At 41.2% G+C, this 17,530-nt stretch overlaps 1 pseudogene; it reads left to right on the forward strand.

Annotated features, from left to right (window-relative positions):
* The first annotated feature begins 1,959 nt into the window (after positions 1 to 1,959).
* Positions 1,960 to 2,308, forward strand: LOC119528940 (annotated as a pseudogene).
* The last annotated feature ends 15,222 nt before the right edge of the window (positions 2,309 to 17,530 follow it).

Below are 17,530 nucleotides of genomic sequence, written 5' to 3' on the forward strand. Positions count from 1 at the left end.
TCTGTGGTTATTTCCCCAGTGCCAGAATGCATAATTGGAACAGACATACTCAGCAACAGGCAGAATCCTCACATTGGTTCCCTGACTTGTGGAGTGAGGCTATTATGGTGGGAAAGGCCAAGTGGAAGCCACTAGAACTGCCCCTGCTTAGCAAAATAGTAAGCCAGAAGCAATACCAGATTCCTGGAGGGATTGCAGAGATTAATGTCACCCAAGGACTTGGACCCTATTCTGGAGAGATTTAGTGTATTTCCAGTTGTACACTGCACAGCAGAGTATTGTTAGGCAAAATATATGTCTGTTATTGTTCTCTACTTAGAGATAAAGTATAGTTTTAGGTGATGTGTATAACTTCCAAGTTGACAAGGGGTGGACTGTGATGGTTGGGTTCATGTGTCAACTTGGCCAGGTGATGGTACCCAGCTGTCTGGTCAAGCAAGAACTGGCCTAACCGTTGCTGCGAAGACATTTGTGGCTGGTTAACAAACCAACTGGCAGGTTTATTAAATCATCAGTCAATTGGCTGCAGCTGTGACTGATGATGGCAATGAAGGATGTAACTTCCACAATGAGAGAATGCAGTTGGCTGGATTTAATCCAATCAATCAGTTCAAGACTTTGTAAGCAAGACAGACAGAGGACATTCACTTCTTCTTTGGCTGACCAGTGAAGCATTTCCTGAGTTTGTCGAAGTTGCCAGTTTGTTTCCTGAGGTGTTCATTGAACATCTTTATTGGAGTTGCTAGTTTGCTGCCAGCCCTATGGAATTTGGACTCGTGAATACCCACAGTTGTGTGAGACGCTTTTATAAACCTTATATTCATAGATATCTCTCATTGATTCTGTTTCCCTAGAGAACCCTAACTAATACACCTACTAAAGGACAGCCCCCTTTTTTTTCCAGTTTCTCCCACATCATCAAATTTTTATTCTTTACTGGATCATTCCCTTCGTGCAAACATGCATTAATTTCTCCAATCTAAAACCACCAGCAACAAAAACAAACAAAATTTAAAACTTCTTTTAATCCCACTTTCTCTGCCAGCTACCACTCCCCTTTGTAGCAAAACTCATTGAAATAACTTTCTATAATTGCTGCCTCCAATTCTCATCCTCTCATCTCTTTAGCCGATTCCAATCAGGTTTTCATTCCCTAGACAAACATTTCTCTCATCAACTTCAATATTACCCCCATGTTTCTAAATCCAATGGCCAATATTCAGTCTGTATCTTACGTGGATCTATGGGCAACATTTGGCCCAGGAGAACACTCCCTCCTCTTTGTCACACTTTTTCCACTTTCTTCCAGGACACTGCACTCTCCTGTTCTCTACACCTCACTGGTCACTCTTTCCATTCTCCTTTGCAGGTTCCTCCTCCTCTCCTTGACTTTTTAATACTTGGTTCTCCTTTCTTTTCTATATATCCTCACTCCTTAGTAATCTCATCATCCAATCCTATGGCTTTAAATACCACACATACGCTGGCAACATACAAATTTATATCTCCAGTTCAGAGCTTCTAAATTCCAAGCTTAAAATATATCCACTTGGATGTCTAATGGAAATTTAAAACTTACGTTTAAAACTGCTCCCATCCTTAGTATTTCCCATCTTAGTTAGTGCCAATTCCATATTTCAATTTCTCAGGCCAAACCATTCTTGACTATTTTATCTCACACCCTACATCCTCCACCTTCAAAATATATTCAGAATCTAACCACTTGTTACCACCTTCCCTATTACCTCTCTGGTTCTTGCCACCACCACCTCTCCCCTGGATTATCGCTATATCCTCCTTATTGTCTCTGCAGCCATCCTGGCTCTCCTTTAGTCTATTCTGAACACAGCTGCCAGTTGTGCTGATCTAAGCTAGTTAGATCATGTCACTACTCTGTTCAAAATTCTCCAATGGACAGCAATCCCTCACACTCTTCCTTTCCAAGCTGGGCTAGGCAGAATGGCTCCTGCAAAGAAGGGTGGTGAGAAGAAGGGCCATTCTGCCATCAATGAGGTGGTGACCAGGGAGTACAACATCAACATCCACAAGTGCATCCATGGAGTGGGCTTCAAGAAACGTGCCCCTCGGACACTCAGAGATTGGAAATTTGCCATGACGGAGATGGGAATGCCAGATGTGCACACTGACACCAGGCTCGACAGAGCTGTCTGGGCCAAGGGGGTAAGGAATGTCCCATACTGTATCTGGGGTACAGTTGACCAGAAAACATAATGAGGATAAAGATTCCCAAAACAAGCTCTATACTTTGGTTACCTATGTACCTGCCACCACTTTCAAAAACCTATAGATAGTCAATGTGGATGGAAACTAACAGCTGATTATCAAATAATATTATAAAATAAGTGCCAAAAAAAAATTCTCCAAAGGTTTCCCATTTCACTCAGAGGAAAAGCCAAAGTTCTTCTGATAGTCTATAAAGCCCCAAGTGATCAGTTCTCCATTACCTCCTTGACTCCCTGACCTCTTCCCCTACCATTAGTATCCTCCTGGCTCCTTCTCTAGTCACACTGACCTCCTTGATGTTACTTGAACATGTCCCTCTTTGCTAAAATATAAGGCCCATGTGGCAGAGATCTTTATATATTTTCTGTTGTATCCAAACTTATATAACAGAGACTGGCATAATAGTAGATGCTATTTGTTGAATTGATGCATGAATGAGTGAACACACAATCACTAAGCATCTGCTGAAAATAGTGAAGGAGGGTGAATTTTCTCATCTCTTTGAGTCCAGAGCATGGGTGAGTAAACTATAGCTGACAGGCCTTTTTTGTTAATAAAGTTTTATTTTAACACTTCCATGCCCATTTTGTTTACATATTGCCTTGGCTATTTTCATGCAGCAGTTTTAACACAGCTGAGGTGAGTAGTTACTACAGAGATTGTATGTTCCACAAGGCCTAAAATATTTACTTTATCTGGCCAGTGATTTAGAGGGGACATGTTACTCATCCAAAACTCTAGCCACTATGCTCAAAGGATGAAACACTCCTAGATATAGGTAGGTGACCCAGTCACTCAGTACCATATAAAAGCACAATAACTTCACTTACTGGAAGAATAGTGTGCTGGTTTGAATCTGTTACATACCCCAGAAAAGACCATTTTCTTTTAATCCATTCTTGTGGGGGCAGACTTATTGTGGGTGGGACCTTTTGGTTAGACTATTTCAATTGAGATGTGATCCATCCAGTTCAAGGTGGGTCTTAATCCTTTACCGGAGTCCTTTATGAAGAGGATAAAAGACAGTAAAAGCCCAGAGAGCTTAGAGAGAAACACCCAGACATTTGGAGACAGCCATTGAAACCCACGAGAGAAGGACCAGCATATGTCACCATGTGCTTTTCCATGTGACAGAGGAACCCTGGATGCCACCAGCCTTTCCTCAAAGAAGGTATCTTCCTCTTGATGCCTTAATATGGATATTTTCATGGACTTAGAACTGTGCATTTGTAACCTAATAAATCCCCATTGAAAAAGCCAACCCATTTCTGGTATATTGCATTCTAGCAGCTTTAGCAAACCAAAACACATAGTTAATTTGGACATCCTCCTATCTCATGCACAAGTGGAACGTTGCCTGTGGAGGCTGCTATAAGTAGCCATGTCTGCCCACATACTTCACCAATGGGAATGGGGGAAATTTAGGTCAATTTTTAAAATATCTATATCAGTTAATTGCTCCAGAGTTTATAAATTACCCCTCACTGCTTATTCTTTATCATGTTACCACCAAAGGGTCATCTGTATCCTATTCTTTGATCAAACAGTGCATTTCCATTTCTTAAAGTCAGCTCTCACCCATCTTGAAGACAGGAGCTTCTTAGAAGACTGCTGGTATATTGGGTGAGGTGGGGACTCAGCAGGCACTTCTCCAGGAGGCTAAAACCTGTGATTGGAAGAGGCAAAGGGTCAGCTGCAAGACCCCATCCAGAACCAGCTGATAGTGATCAAGCCGGCCCCGGGCTGGAGGGTTCCCTGGGAAGCTGGCCTGGCTCTCAGGACGGCTCAGGGTGGGGAGGCTGCTCTCGGCCTGCCCCAGCCTCCCTGGGTCTCCTTGAAACTAGAACTACTCTGGGTAAAGGAGACGATTCTGAGCTACAGGAAGTCTAGATTTACAGCCCTCACAGTGGCTAGACACAGACCAACTCCTGGGCTCCTGATGACCCGGAATCATAAAGACGGAGCTTTTCTGCCTTTGCTTCACTCACTGGGAGAAAAACAATCCTGTTCCTCCACTTGTCAGACAGAACTCCCTGAAGGTGTTTCTGGAAAGGCAAAAGGAATACAACTGAATAATGTGGAAAAGAGAAAGTGGAGGAGGTTCAATGAGTCTCCAAAGCAAGGTGCTCAACCATCACTTTGTTTTGCTTTGTTTTCTAAAAAAAAAATAGTGGGTTTAAATGCAGGGCTAGGATCTTAATTTAGATGTAAATTCTGCCTGATTGTGAAGGTAGTTAATCACTGAAGGCAGTAGATTAAAAACTGATCAGAGGAACATGCAAAAGTGTTGGCATCCCAGAGAAGAAACATTTGAATGACTGTAAACTACAGCAAGGCCCCTCCAGGTGCTCATGGAATCCTTATTCTTTGCAGAACATTTAGACGTTGTGGTTGTGGGAGGTAACTCACCAAAGCTGAGAGCTGGGTTGAGTAAACCCTTAAGTTGCCTCTGACTTCATATTTCCATGAATGATTAAAGCAAAAAGGAAATTCAAGGAGAAAGAAGAGGGAGAGAGCTGTTGTATGTGAATCTCCAGTCCCCTCTTCCCCAACCCCCTCACCCCACCTCACCCCTCTCCTGCCACTGCCTGGGGAGCTTCACTCTCCCCACAGTGCAGAAACCAGGCTTCTCAACATGGGTGTCATCATTGTTATTTATAGCAGCACTTACAATGAGACTGCTTGTTTTCATCTTCTCACAGGAACACCAGGCAAACAAGAGAAGCTTCAGGAGAACATTTCAAAAGCAGGTCGTATTAGTCCTTTTCCCCTAAGCTTGGATGAAAGGAGATGAGAGGGAAGCGAGCTCAGGGAAGGATTGTTTCCTGAAAGTTGAAAAGGGAGTATGCCTGGTGGTTCTAATTTGACCACTGTTCAGGCTCACCTGATGAGGAAATGAGAATGTATACTAATCTGCCCACCGGCCCACAGGAAAGTCTTTTGTTGCAAACTGGGACTTAATGTGCGTTAAATAATCACGTTGGTAGGTGGGTCAACAATCTTTAGAGGAAGACACGAAGCGCTGTGGGGGGTATTGAGGGGGAGAAAAGACCCACAAGTGGAATACACACAGGGATGCACCAGTAACTCTGTTTTTAAACAACATATAAAGTCACAGAGTATCGGGGCAGGAAAACTAAGGTCCCCATAGGATTATCTGAATCCACCCATTGCCTTCTACTCTACCAGGGTGGAACTGTGACAGCCTAAGCAGCCTGTGGGAGGTGCCTCCTTCTGGGAAGGTCACGTGCTGCTAGAGATCACCCTATTGCTCAATATGACTTTTTTTTTTTTTTTTTTTAATGGAACTCTGCCCTCTCCTAAAGAAACCTCTACCTGCAACTCAACCCTTTTCCGCCACCCACCCCACCCCTCCAGGTGCAGCCCATCCTGGAGGCTGCCCCATCACCCACCCCAGCCCAGCTGCCAGGAAGGCTCTTGGGGAAATTCAACCCCTGCCCTAATGCCAAGGGAGTCCCAGTCCCAGTCCCTGTGCCTTCTAAGTCTGGCAATGCGGTAATGTGCTTCTGTCTGGCATCTGCAGGCTTTGAAAGGAATGGGAACCAGGTCAGTTTCCGTGAGAGGAGAGGGAAGAGGGTGGGGCCTGTGAAGTGCGTATCAGCAAACCAGTCCTCCCCATCAACAACCAGCGGGGCTGGGCTCCCATCAAAGTCAACTGAGAATAAACTTCCCTCATTAACATAAATAGTACCTTCTTCTCACATGAAGAATGAGTGCTCTAATGTGACTTTCACCTATTCTGCCAATTTTAATTTCAAAATACCTTTCCGCCTTTTGTTGGAGAATGTCTGTCTGACCCATCTGGGATGGAGGGCCCCTACCCCAAATCACTTGTCCCCTGTTAATGAGTTGAGGAGTAAGAGGATGTGGTCTCGGCTTATCCTGCCACCCAGAATGTTCTGCCTGTTTCTGATGCCTGGCCGCCAGGCCCTTATTTCTTTTTTTTTTTTAAATTCATTTTATTGAGATATATTCACATACCACGCAGTCATACAAAACAAATCGTACTTTTGATTGTTTACAGTACCATTACATAGTTGTACATTCATCACCTAAATCAATCCCTGACACCTTCATTAGCACACACACAAAAATAACAAGAATAATAATTAGAGTGAAAAACAGCAATTGAAGTAAAATAGAACACTGGGTACTTTTGTCTGTTTGTTTCCTTCCCCTATTTTTCTACACATCCATCCATAAACTAGACAAAGTGGAGTGTGGTCCTTATGGCTTTCCCAATCCCATTGTCACCCCTCATAAGCTACATTTTTTTTTTTTTATAATCATTTTATTGAGATATATTCACATACCACGCAGTCATACAAAACAAATTGTACTTTCGATTGTTTACAGTACCATTACATAGTTGTACATTCATCACCTAAATCAATCCCTGACACCTTCATTAGCACACACACAAAAATAACAAGAATAATAATTAGAGTGAAAAAGAGCAATTGAAGTAAAAAAGAACACTGGATACCTTTGTCTGTTTGTTTCCTTCCCCTACTTTTCTACACATCCATCCATAAACTAGACAAAGTGGAGTTTGGTCCTTATGGCTTTCCCAATCCCACTGTCACCCCTCATAAGCTACATTTTTATACAACTGTCTTTGAGATTCATGGGTTCTGGGTTGTAGTTTAATAGTTTCAGGTATCCACCACCAGCTACCCCAATTCTTTAGAACCTAAAAAAGGTTGTCTAAAGTGTGCGTAAGAGTGCCCACCAGAGTGATCTCTCGGCTCGTTTTGGAATCTCTCTGCCACTGAAGCTTATTTAATTTCCTTTCACATCCCCCTTTTGGTCAAGAAGATGTTCTCCGTCCCACGATGCCGGGTCTACATTCCTCCCCGGGAGTCATATTCCACGTTGCCAGGGAGACTCACTCCCCTGGGTGTCTGATCCCACGTAGGGGGGAGGGCAGTGATTTCACCTTTCCAGTTGCCAGGCCCTTACTTCTGAGCTTCCTGCTGGCCTGTCTGGTCTGTCCTCCCACCCACTCTGACCTACAGGATGTGCAGGTACCTGACAGTCCTGCCTCTTCTGGCTCCCCTCTGCGTGGTCCTGACAGGTTTCTCCCATGGTATCAGCTCTGCCAGTCTCGTCAAGAACAACCCAGCGAACAATGTGGTGTGCGTGCAATTGTGGGACGTGGGTGATGGCGGGGAAAGGACAGCAGCCGCCTTGGACTACAGAGCAAGAAGAGAAGAGGCCTCCTCTTATTTTCTCATCTGTGGTTGAATGTGCTCATCCCTTCCCAGATTTAGAAGGAGAGGCTAGAAGCCTGGAACCATTGAGCTGGAAGAAACCTTTGACTTATGAGTGAGGAGGCCAAAGCTCAAGGCTCAGGTCAACAACTGAACTCAACTTCTTGTCAATTATTCCACACTCTTTCCACTGCTCTTTCCCACAGCTTGCGGCTCTCAATTTCTGGTCAATTAATCTCTTCGTCCTAAACTCTTCAGGCTCAAAGAGTTCCCTAAAACTAAAAACGGGAGATAAACTTCCAACTGGTACTTGGGGAAGGGAAGGAGTAGGAGAGGGGAGTTGGGGCATCTTCCTGTCCAGTGCCCTTCTTTATAGCTCTTCTTCTAGGTCATCATCTCTGTGCCTGACCACAGCTCCAGCAGCGCCTCACAATTACCAGCCCCAACCTGCAGGCCTGGGAGCCTCTCCCAGGTACCCGCTGCTGTCCCAGCAGGAAGTGGAGGCTTCATAGCTAAGTGAGATTACTTCACTTTTAAGAGCTTCTTCTTGGTGGTGTCTTATGTCTGTTTCTTGGAGAATGACCTGCATGCCCTTGGGCTTCTACAAATAGTTTTAGTTCCTTTTTCCTTGTCTGACATGTGACCTATGACCTTGCATTAACCTAGTGGCCCAGCAGACTGCAACCTGACCCCTCAGATCACCTGTCCATCTCTGCATACACTCTGGACACTCATGTTCTGACTGACAGCTTTTTTGTCCTCACCTGTGTCCCCTCCATCACTGCTCTCCCTGCCCGACCCCATTTCTGACACCCGGTTGACCCTTACATTGGTTAAAACCAGCCTGGCCTTCAATAAACAGGCATGAGAAGCAAGCTTGTTATTATTTTGGCTACAAATGTGTCACCTGAAGATGGAGCAAGTTTGCACAACATTTGATGTATGAAATGCAAACTTTCCAAACAAATACACTAGGAAGTATTTAAGTTTATTACAAAAAGATGGCAAACATAAAAAGTTAGATTTACAAGGCATATTAAAAATACTCAGTCCAGAAAATATTTGCCAATCATAGGTCAGTTAAGGATCTACTATCAAAAATATATAAAGAACTCTTAGACCTCAACAACACAAAGACAACTCAATTAAAAATGGGCAAAAGATTTGAATAGACATTTCTCCAACTAAGACATCCAAATGGTCTAAAAGCATGTAAAAAGATGCTCAATATCATCAATTATTAGGGGAATGTAAATCAAAATGACAATGAGATTCCATGTCTCATCTACTAGGATGTCTATAATAGAAAAATTTACAAACATTCTGTATTAATGTCTCCCCAGTGGAGAATTAGAACCCTCTTTGTTGATGGGAATGCACAATGATGTAGACACAATGTAAAACAGTTTGGCAGTTCGCCAAAATGTTAAATACAGAGTTAACATATAAACCACCAAGAGAAATGAAAGCATATGTCTGCAAAAAACTTGTACATGAATGTTCATAATAGCCTAAAAGTGGAAACAATCCAAATGTCCATCAAATGATGAATGGATAAACAGAGATGTGGTTATTTTCGTACCATGAAAAATTACTAAACAATAGCAAAGAATGAAGATTGATACATGCTACAACATGCTAAACAATGAGCCAGTCACAAAAGACCACTTATTATATGATCCCATTTATATGAAATGTCCAGTATAAGCAAATCTATAGAAACAGAAAGTAGATTAGTGATTGTTTAGAGTAGAGGATGTATGAGTGGGGAATGGGAAGTGACTGCTGATAGGTAAAGGTTTCTATTTGTGATGATGAGGCTTTAAAATTAGATTTTGGTCATTGTTACACAACTTCATTACTGTGCTGGTTTGGATGTAATATTTCCCCCCAAACACCATGTTCCCTTAATGCAGTCTTGTGGGGGTGGACATATTAGTGTTGATTAGGTTGGAATATTTGGATTGGGTTGTTTCCATGAGATGTGATCCACCCAACTGTGGTTAACACTTTTGATTAGTTTATTTCCATGGAGGTGTGGCTCCACCCATTCAGCGTGGGTCTTAATTAAATCGCTAGAGCCCTATAAGAGCTCAGACAGAAGGAGCCCAGAGCAGCTGCAGCTTAGAGAGATATTTTGAAGACAGCCATTGAAAGCTGACGTTGACATTTTGAAGACTACCATTTCGAAACCAGAACCCTGGAGCAGACTGCAGCCATGTGCCTGTGTTTTCCCAGCTAATAGTGGTTTTCCGGACACCATCAATGTTCTTCAGTGAAGGTAGCCTATTGTTGATGCCTTTGTTTGGACACTTTTGTGGCCTTAGGACTATAACTTTGTAACCAAATATAACCCCTTTATAAAAGCCAATCCATTTCTGGTATTTTGCATAATGGCAGCATTAGCAAACAGGAAAAATTATTATAAAACACACAACAGAATTATACTTCAAACTGGTAAACTTTATGGTATGTAAATTACATCTCAATTAAACTGTTAAAATAAATTCAATAATACAGTGCTGAACAAAAAAAAAAATACTCAGTCCAGCATTTCCCAAAATGAGTTTTGGTGAACATATGTCCCATATTTATTCAATGAAAAAGAGTTTTGTGGTCAAATAAATTTGGAAAACACTGCATATTATAGCCTCCTTGCAGGGACTAACAATATATATTACCAAATTAAAGGTTCTGGAAAGTCTCTGTCTTAGAAACTTTTTGAACTTTGTTTCACTCAGCATTTCCTAAGCTTATTTAAGCACAGAACCCTTTGTTGTTTCAATGCACACTAATCCTGTAGCCCTAGCATTCTATGGAACACACTCCAGGAAATGTTGCTGAAGTAAGTCCAAACCTTAATTTTGCAGAGGAGGAGACATGTGAGGTTTAAATGGGTTTAAGGGACTTGATCAAGGTTGTACAACTAGTTCCAGGAAGAGTGGCATCAAGAGCAAGGCTTTCAAATTCTCTTTCCTTTTCAACAAACTGACTCCTTTTTAACAAATGGACTCCTCCAGGAATTCTTCACATATCAAGCATGCCCAGTGTTCTTGACATTAAATTCAAGGGACCCAAACTGTATTCACAGAATGCTTCTGGAATGTACATTTTGCATGAAGTGAGAAGAAACGTGCTTTTTTAAAGATAATTAATAGGGACTTGTGCCAGTTTGGATGTATTATGTCCTCCAAAACGCCATGTTCTTTTATGCAATCTGTGGGGGCAGATGTATTAGTGTTGATTAGGTTGGAATCCTTTGAGTGAGTGTTTCCATGGAGATGTGACTCAATCAACTGTGAGTGAAACATTCAGGATGGGTCTTGATTTAATCACTACAGTCCTATAAAAGAGCTCACAACCAGAAGGACCTCAGAGAAGCTGAGAGTGACATTTTGAAGAGGAGCTGAGAGAAACATTTTGGAGACAGCCTTTGAAAGTAAACTTTTGCTGACACTTTGCTCCAGAGAAGCTAAGAGCTACAAAAGCCTCAAGAGCAACATATTGAAGAAAGCACAGGAGCTGAGAGAGGAGCTGGAACACAATCTGGGATCAGCAGACACCAGCCACGTGCCTTCCCAGCTAACAGGATTTCCAGACACCATTGGCCTTCCTTCAGTGAAGGTATATTCATGTTGATGCCTTAATTTGGACATTTTCATGGCCTTCAGACTGTACCTTTGTAACCAAATAAACCCCTTTTATAAAAGCCAATCCATTTCTGGTATTTTGCATAATGGCAGCATTAGCAAACTGGAACAGGAGTAGATTAGCTTTTTCTCACTCAGCATTGGGAGGAGTTGACAACAGTGATTGTCAGTCATTTAAAACAGCATGCAATTGTTCTGGTGATTTTCATTTTCTGGTTCCTGAGGCAACAGGTTGGGCCTGGTGAATCTTTGTGAAGTTTTGTAGATTCATTGGTAAGTTGTAATACAAAAAGAAATAGGAATTTTGAAGTGGTATTTCTTCAAGTTGATTTCGTTTTTCTCTTAATTCAAAATTATCCTAATAAGTGCAAATTAAAGCAACCAGATACAACTTCACACTTATCAGATGGCTAAAATATAAAGGGAACAACAAAAACAGATATCACCAAGTGCTGACAAGGATGAAGAGCAACTAATTAGAACCCTCATCTACACTGCTGGTAGGAATGAAATTGGTGCAGCCACTTTGGAAAACAGTTTTGCTGTTTCTTACAAAGATATGCATTCACTTATTGTATGAGTCAGCCATCCCTCTCCTAGGTATTATCCAAGTGAAATAAAACTTATGTACACCCAAAAATCCGTATGCAAATATTTATAGAAACTTTATTCACAATTGCCAAAAATTAGAAACAATACAAATGTACATCAGTGGGCAAATGGAAAAACAAACCTGTGATACATCCATACAACAGAATACATCTTAGTAATAAAAAGGAATGAATTACTGATACATACAACAACTTTGCAAGGGGATGATGCAAAGTGAAAAAAGCTAATCTCAAAAGGATGCATGCTGTATGACCTCATTTACATAACATTGTTAAAATGACAAAATTATAGAGATGCAGAACAGACAGTGGTGACTGGATTAGGAGTGCTGGAGAGGAGGGGATTGGAGGTGATCATAAAGGGCTTACACTAGGAAGATCTTTATGGTGATGGAATAGTTCTGTATATTGATTGAGTTGGTAGCTACATGAATATGTACATATGTGATAAAATAATAGACTTTGTACCAACGTCAATTTCCAGGGTTTGATATTTCACTACAATTATATAAGACGTACCCATCAAGGTAAAGTGGGTGATGGGTACAGGAGACCTCTTGATACTATCTTTTCAACTTCCAGTGACTCTATAATTATTTCCAAATTCAAAGTTTTATAGTATATTTACATGCATATGTATAAATATGCATACACACATAATATACATATAGTACACATGATGACATGAATGAATCTCAAATATATTATGCTAAATGAAAGAAGCTAGACTCAAAAGGCTACAATTTGAATGACTTCATTGATATGACATTCTGGAAAAGGCAAACTGTTGGGATGGAGAGTGGATCAGTGGTTGCCAAGAGTTAGGGGTGGGGGCAGAGGTTGATTTCAAAGGAACAGCATGAGGGAGTTTGGAGTGATAGAACTGATCTGTATCCTGACTGTGGTAGTGGATACCTGAATCTATATATGTGTTGAAACTCATGGAACTGTACATCAAAAAGAGTGAAATTTACTGTATGTAAATTAAAAAATAAACTGTAGAAAATGGATTGTCCTTAAAACACAGAAAGCCTCACTTCTGTTCTAAGAAACTACTGTGACTACATTTGCATAATTCAAACATTTGGTTTTCAAAATTTAAATGCCTATAACAATACAATCTAAAAGAAAAACAAATTCTTTAAGATTGTGTGGCTTGGGAAGATGGTTGCTGCAAAGGAGAGGCTAGGCCTTCCTATGGTTGTGCCTAAGAGCCTCCTCCCGAATGCCTCTTTGTTGCTCAGATGTGGCCCTCTCTCTCTGGCTAAGCCAACTTGAAAGGTGAAATCACTGCCCTCCCCGCTACGTGGGATCAGACACCCAGGGGAGTGAATCTCCCTGGCAACATGGAATATGACTCCCGGGGAGGAATGTAGACCCGGCATCGTGGGACGGAGAACATCTTCTTGACCAAAAGGGGGATGTGAAAGGAAATGAAATAAGCTTCAGTGGCAGAGAGATTCCAAAAGGAGCCGAGAGGTCACTCTGGTGGGCACTCTTACGCACAATTTAGACAACCCTTTTTAGGTTCCAAAGAATTGGGGTAGCTGGTGGTGGATACCTGAAGCTATCAAACTACAACCCAGAACCCATGAATCTCGAAGACAGTTGTATAAAAATGTACCTTATGAGGGGTGACAATGGGATTGGGAAAGCCATAAGGACCACACTCCACTTTGTCTAGTTTATGGATGGATGAGTAGAAAAATAGGGGAAGGAAACAAACAGACAAAGGTACCCAGTGTTCTTTTTTACTTCAATTGCTCTTTTTCACTCTAATTATTATTCTTGTTATTTTTGTGTGTGTGCTAATGAAGGTGTCAGGGATTGATTTAGGTGATGAATGTACAACTATGTAATGGTACTGTAAACAATCGAAAGTACGATTTGTTTTGTATGACTGCGTGGTATGTGAATATATCTCAATAAAATGGAGATAAAAAAATATATATATATGTGTGTGTATATATATGTGTGTGTGTGTGTATATATATAATGATTAAAGTTATTTGTATTTAGTTGAAAAAAAAAAAGATTGTGTGGGATTCAAGTAAAGGACTAGCTTTACATTTAAATTTCTTTAGTGTTTTAAATGTTAGCCATACAAATGAGAGGTTTTAATGCCATTCGGTTTATTGACCAGCTAGCTCTAATTACATCTGGTGGTTACCAAAGTCTAAATGATTATACCATGAAATAAAAGTCTGATTAGACTACGTGAAAGCTAGTTCAAAACCAAAATAGGATTTTTGGCACACACATGTGCACTCATGTGCACGCACACACACACACACAAAGTGCTTAGGAATTAATTGTGTTACTTACATTCATTCCTTGTTCTCTTGGAAATGTTTCCAGGTAGCTCTCACAGAGCAGCTCAAGGTGTGCATTCTTTCTTTAGCAGTTGATTCTGTAGACTTCATTTGGAGTTTTGGAATCTAATGTGTTTGTTCTCCATCCCCTGATCCTCATACCTCTCTTTTAACAGGTCTATTTATTCACTCCTTCACTTCTTGTGAATGCTTTCTTTTTTTTTTTTTTTTTTTTTCATTTTTATTGAGATTGTTCAGATACCATACAATTATCCAAAGATCCAAAGTGTACAATCACTTGCCCCTGGGTACCCTCATACAGCTGTGCATCCATCACACTTAATTTTTGTTCAATTTTTAGAAACTTTTCATTACTCCAGACAAGAAATAAAGTGAAAGATGAAAAAAGAAAAAAAGAAAAGGAAACTCTAAACATCCCCTATCCCTAACCAATCCCCCTCAATTGTTGACTCCTAGTATTGATATAGTACGTTTGTTACTGTTTATGGAAAAATGTTGAAATACTACTAACTGTAGTATATACTTTGTAATATGTATATAGTTCTTCCCTATATGCCCCTCTATTATTAACTTCTAATTGTATTGTCATACATTTGTTCTGGTTCATGGAAGCGATTTCTAGTATTTGTACAGTTGATCATGGACATTGCCCACCATAGGATTCAGTTTTATACATTTCCATCTTTTGACCTCCAGCTTTCCTTCTGGTGACATATATGACTCTGAGCTTCCCCTTTCCACCTCATTCACACGCCATTCGGCGCTGTTAGTTATTCTCACATCTTGCTACCAACACCCCTGTTCATTTCCAAACATTTAAGTTCATCCTAATTGAACATTCTGCTCATACTAAGCAAGAGCATCTACATTTCTTCCACAAGGCAGGAGGGAGAGTCAAAGAAGGTAGAGAGGCAAAAGAAAGAAGAAACAAAAAAAAATGACAGCTAGGAAGCAGCAAAAGGAAAAATAACCTTAAATCAAAGTAGAATAAAGAATCAGACAATACCACCAATGTCAAGTGTCTAACATGCCTCCCCTATCCCCCACTCTTATCTGCATTCACCTTGGTATATCACCTTTGTTACATTAAAGGAAGCATAATACAATGATTCTATTAGTTACAGTCTCTAGTTTATGCTAATTGCATCCCTCCCCCAATGCCTCCTCATTTTTAACACCTTGCAAGGTTGACATTTGCTTGTTCTCCCTCGTAAAAGAACATATTTGTACATTTTATCACAATTGTTGAATACTCTAGATTTCACCAAGTTACACAGTCCCGGTCATTATCTTTCCTCCTTTTTTGTGGTGTCTCACATGCTCCCCATCTTTCTCTCTCAACCGTATTCATAGTTACTTTTGTTCAGTGTACTTACATTGTTGTGCTACCATCTCCCAAAATTGTGTTCCAAACCACACACTCCTGTCTTCTATCACCCTGTAGTGCTCCCTTTAGTATTTCCTGTAGGGCAGGTGTCTTGTTCACAAAGTCTCTCATTGTCTGTTTGTCAGAAAATATTTTGAGCTCTCCCTCATATTTGAAGGACAGCTTTCCTGGATACAGGATTCTTGGTTGGTGGTTTTTCTCTTTCAGTATCTTAAATATATCACACCACTTCCTTCTTGCCTCCATGGTTTCTGCTGAGAGATCCGCACATAGTCTTATTAAGCTTCCTTTGTATGTAATGGATTGCTTTTCTCTTGCTGCTTTCAGGATTCTCTCTTTGTCTTTGACATTTGATAATCCGATTATTAAGTGTCTTGGCGTAGGCCTATTCATATCTCTTCTGTTTGGAGTACGCTGCGCTTCTTGGATCTGTAATTTTATGTCTTTCATAAGAGATGGGAAATTTTCATTAATTATTTCCTCTATTATTGCTTCTGCCCCCTTTCCCTTCTCTTCTCCTTCTGGGACACCAATGATACGTACATTATTGTACTTTGTTTCATCCTTGAGTTCCCGGAGACGTTGCTCATATTTTTTCATTCTTTTCTCCATCTGCTCCTTTGCGTGTAGGCTTTCAAGTGTTTTGTTCTCCAGTTCCTGAGTGTTTTCTTCTGCCTCTTGAGATCTGCTGTTGTATGTTTCCATTGTGTCTTTCGTCTCTTGTGTTGTGCCTTTCATTTCCATAGATTCTACTGGTAGGTTTTTTGAACTTTTGATTTCTGCCGTATACATGTCCAGTGCTTCCTTTACAGCCTCTATCTCTTTTGCAATATCTTCTCTAAACTTTTTGAATTGATTTAGCATTAGTTGTTTAAATTCCTGTATCTCAGTTGAAGTGTCCGTTTGTTCCTTTGACTGGGCCATAACTTTGTTTTTCTTAGTGTAGGTTGTAATCTTCTGTTGTCTAGGCATGGTTTCCTTGGTTATCCAAATCAGGTTTTCCCAGACCAGAACAGGCTCAGGTCCCAGAGGGAAGAAATATTCAGTATCTGGTTTCCCTGCGGGTGTGTCTTAGAAAATTGCTCCACCCTGTGATGCCTCAGGTCACTGTGCTTTTCTGCCCAGCAGGTGATGCCTGTTAGCCTATAATTCTTGACTGGTGTGAGGAGGTATGGCCGTGTTCCCCCAGGCTCTGGGGTCTGGTTCTCAATGGAAAGGGCCCCACCCCTCTCCTACTAGAGAAGACAGACCCCTCAGGTGGAGGTCAGTAGCATTTCAATGGTCTCTCACTCTGCTTGTGGTGTCTCCACCCTTCCCAGTGTCACAGCCCTGGAAACTGAAAATGACTGGGGCTTTCTCCACTGAGCCAAAAAGGAAACAGATAGTCCCCTTCAGAACCAGTCCAAGGCAACCTTCCGGCTCTCCCAGGTCAGTCGTCACCCAAAGCCTCTGTCTGTTTTTTGGGGCTGCGTACCTGTAGTGAGCAGTTCACACTCGCTACTTAAAACCCCAGTTGGAGCTCAGCTGAGCTGTATTCGCTTGCTGGGAGAGAGCTTCTCTGTGGCACCACGAGGCTCCGCAGCTCGGGCTATGGGGGAGGGGGTCTCCCGACCTGGTTCCGCAGGTTTTACTTACAGATTTTATGCTGTGTTCTCGGGCATTCCTCCCAATTCAGGTTGGTGTATGATGAATGGATGGTCTCGTTTGTCCCCCCGCAGTTATTCTGGATTATTTACTAGTTGTTTCTGGTTTTTTGTAGTTGTTCCAGGGGGACTACTTAGCTTCCACTCCTCTCTATGCCGCCATCTTGCCCGAGTCGTGAATGCTTTCTTAACTGAGTATACCCCCAATTGGATAAGACTAGAATATAGGCAACCATAAGCTGAACTCAATGGAGACAGGTGACTAACATGTTAACAACTGTGAATTTGCCAAGTCACCGCTCTTCTACTCAATACTTCTCTTTATGTTACTTTTGATTGGCTTCCACATAAGAAAGTTTAAACTCTGAGATTATAAATATATTACTTTTATGAAATATCAGCTAATCTTTGACATCATTTAATCATTT

This window comes from Choloepus didactylus, chromosome 3 (assembly GCF_015220235.1).
Source record: "Choloepus didactylus isolate mChoDid1 chromosome 3, mChoDid1.pri, whole genome shotgun sequence".
Classification (NCBI taxonomy): domain Eukaryota; kingdom Metazoa; phylum Chordata; class Mammalia; order Pilosa; family Megalonychidae; genus Choloepus; species Choloepus didactylus.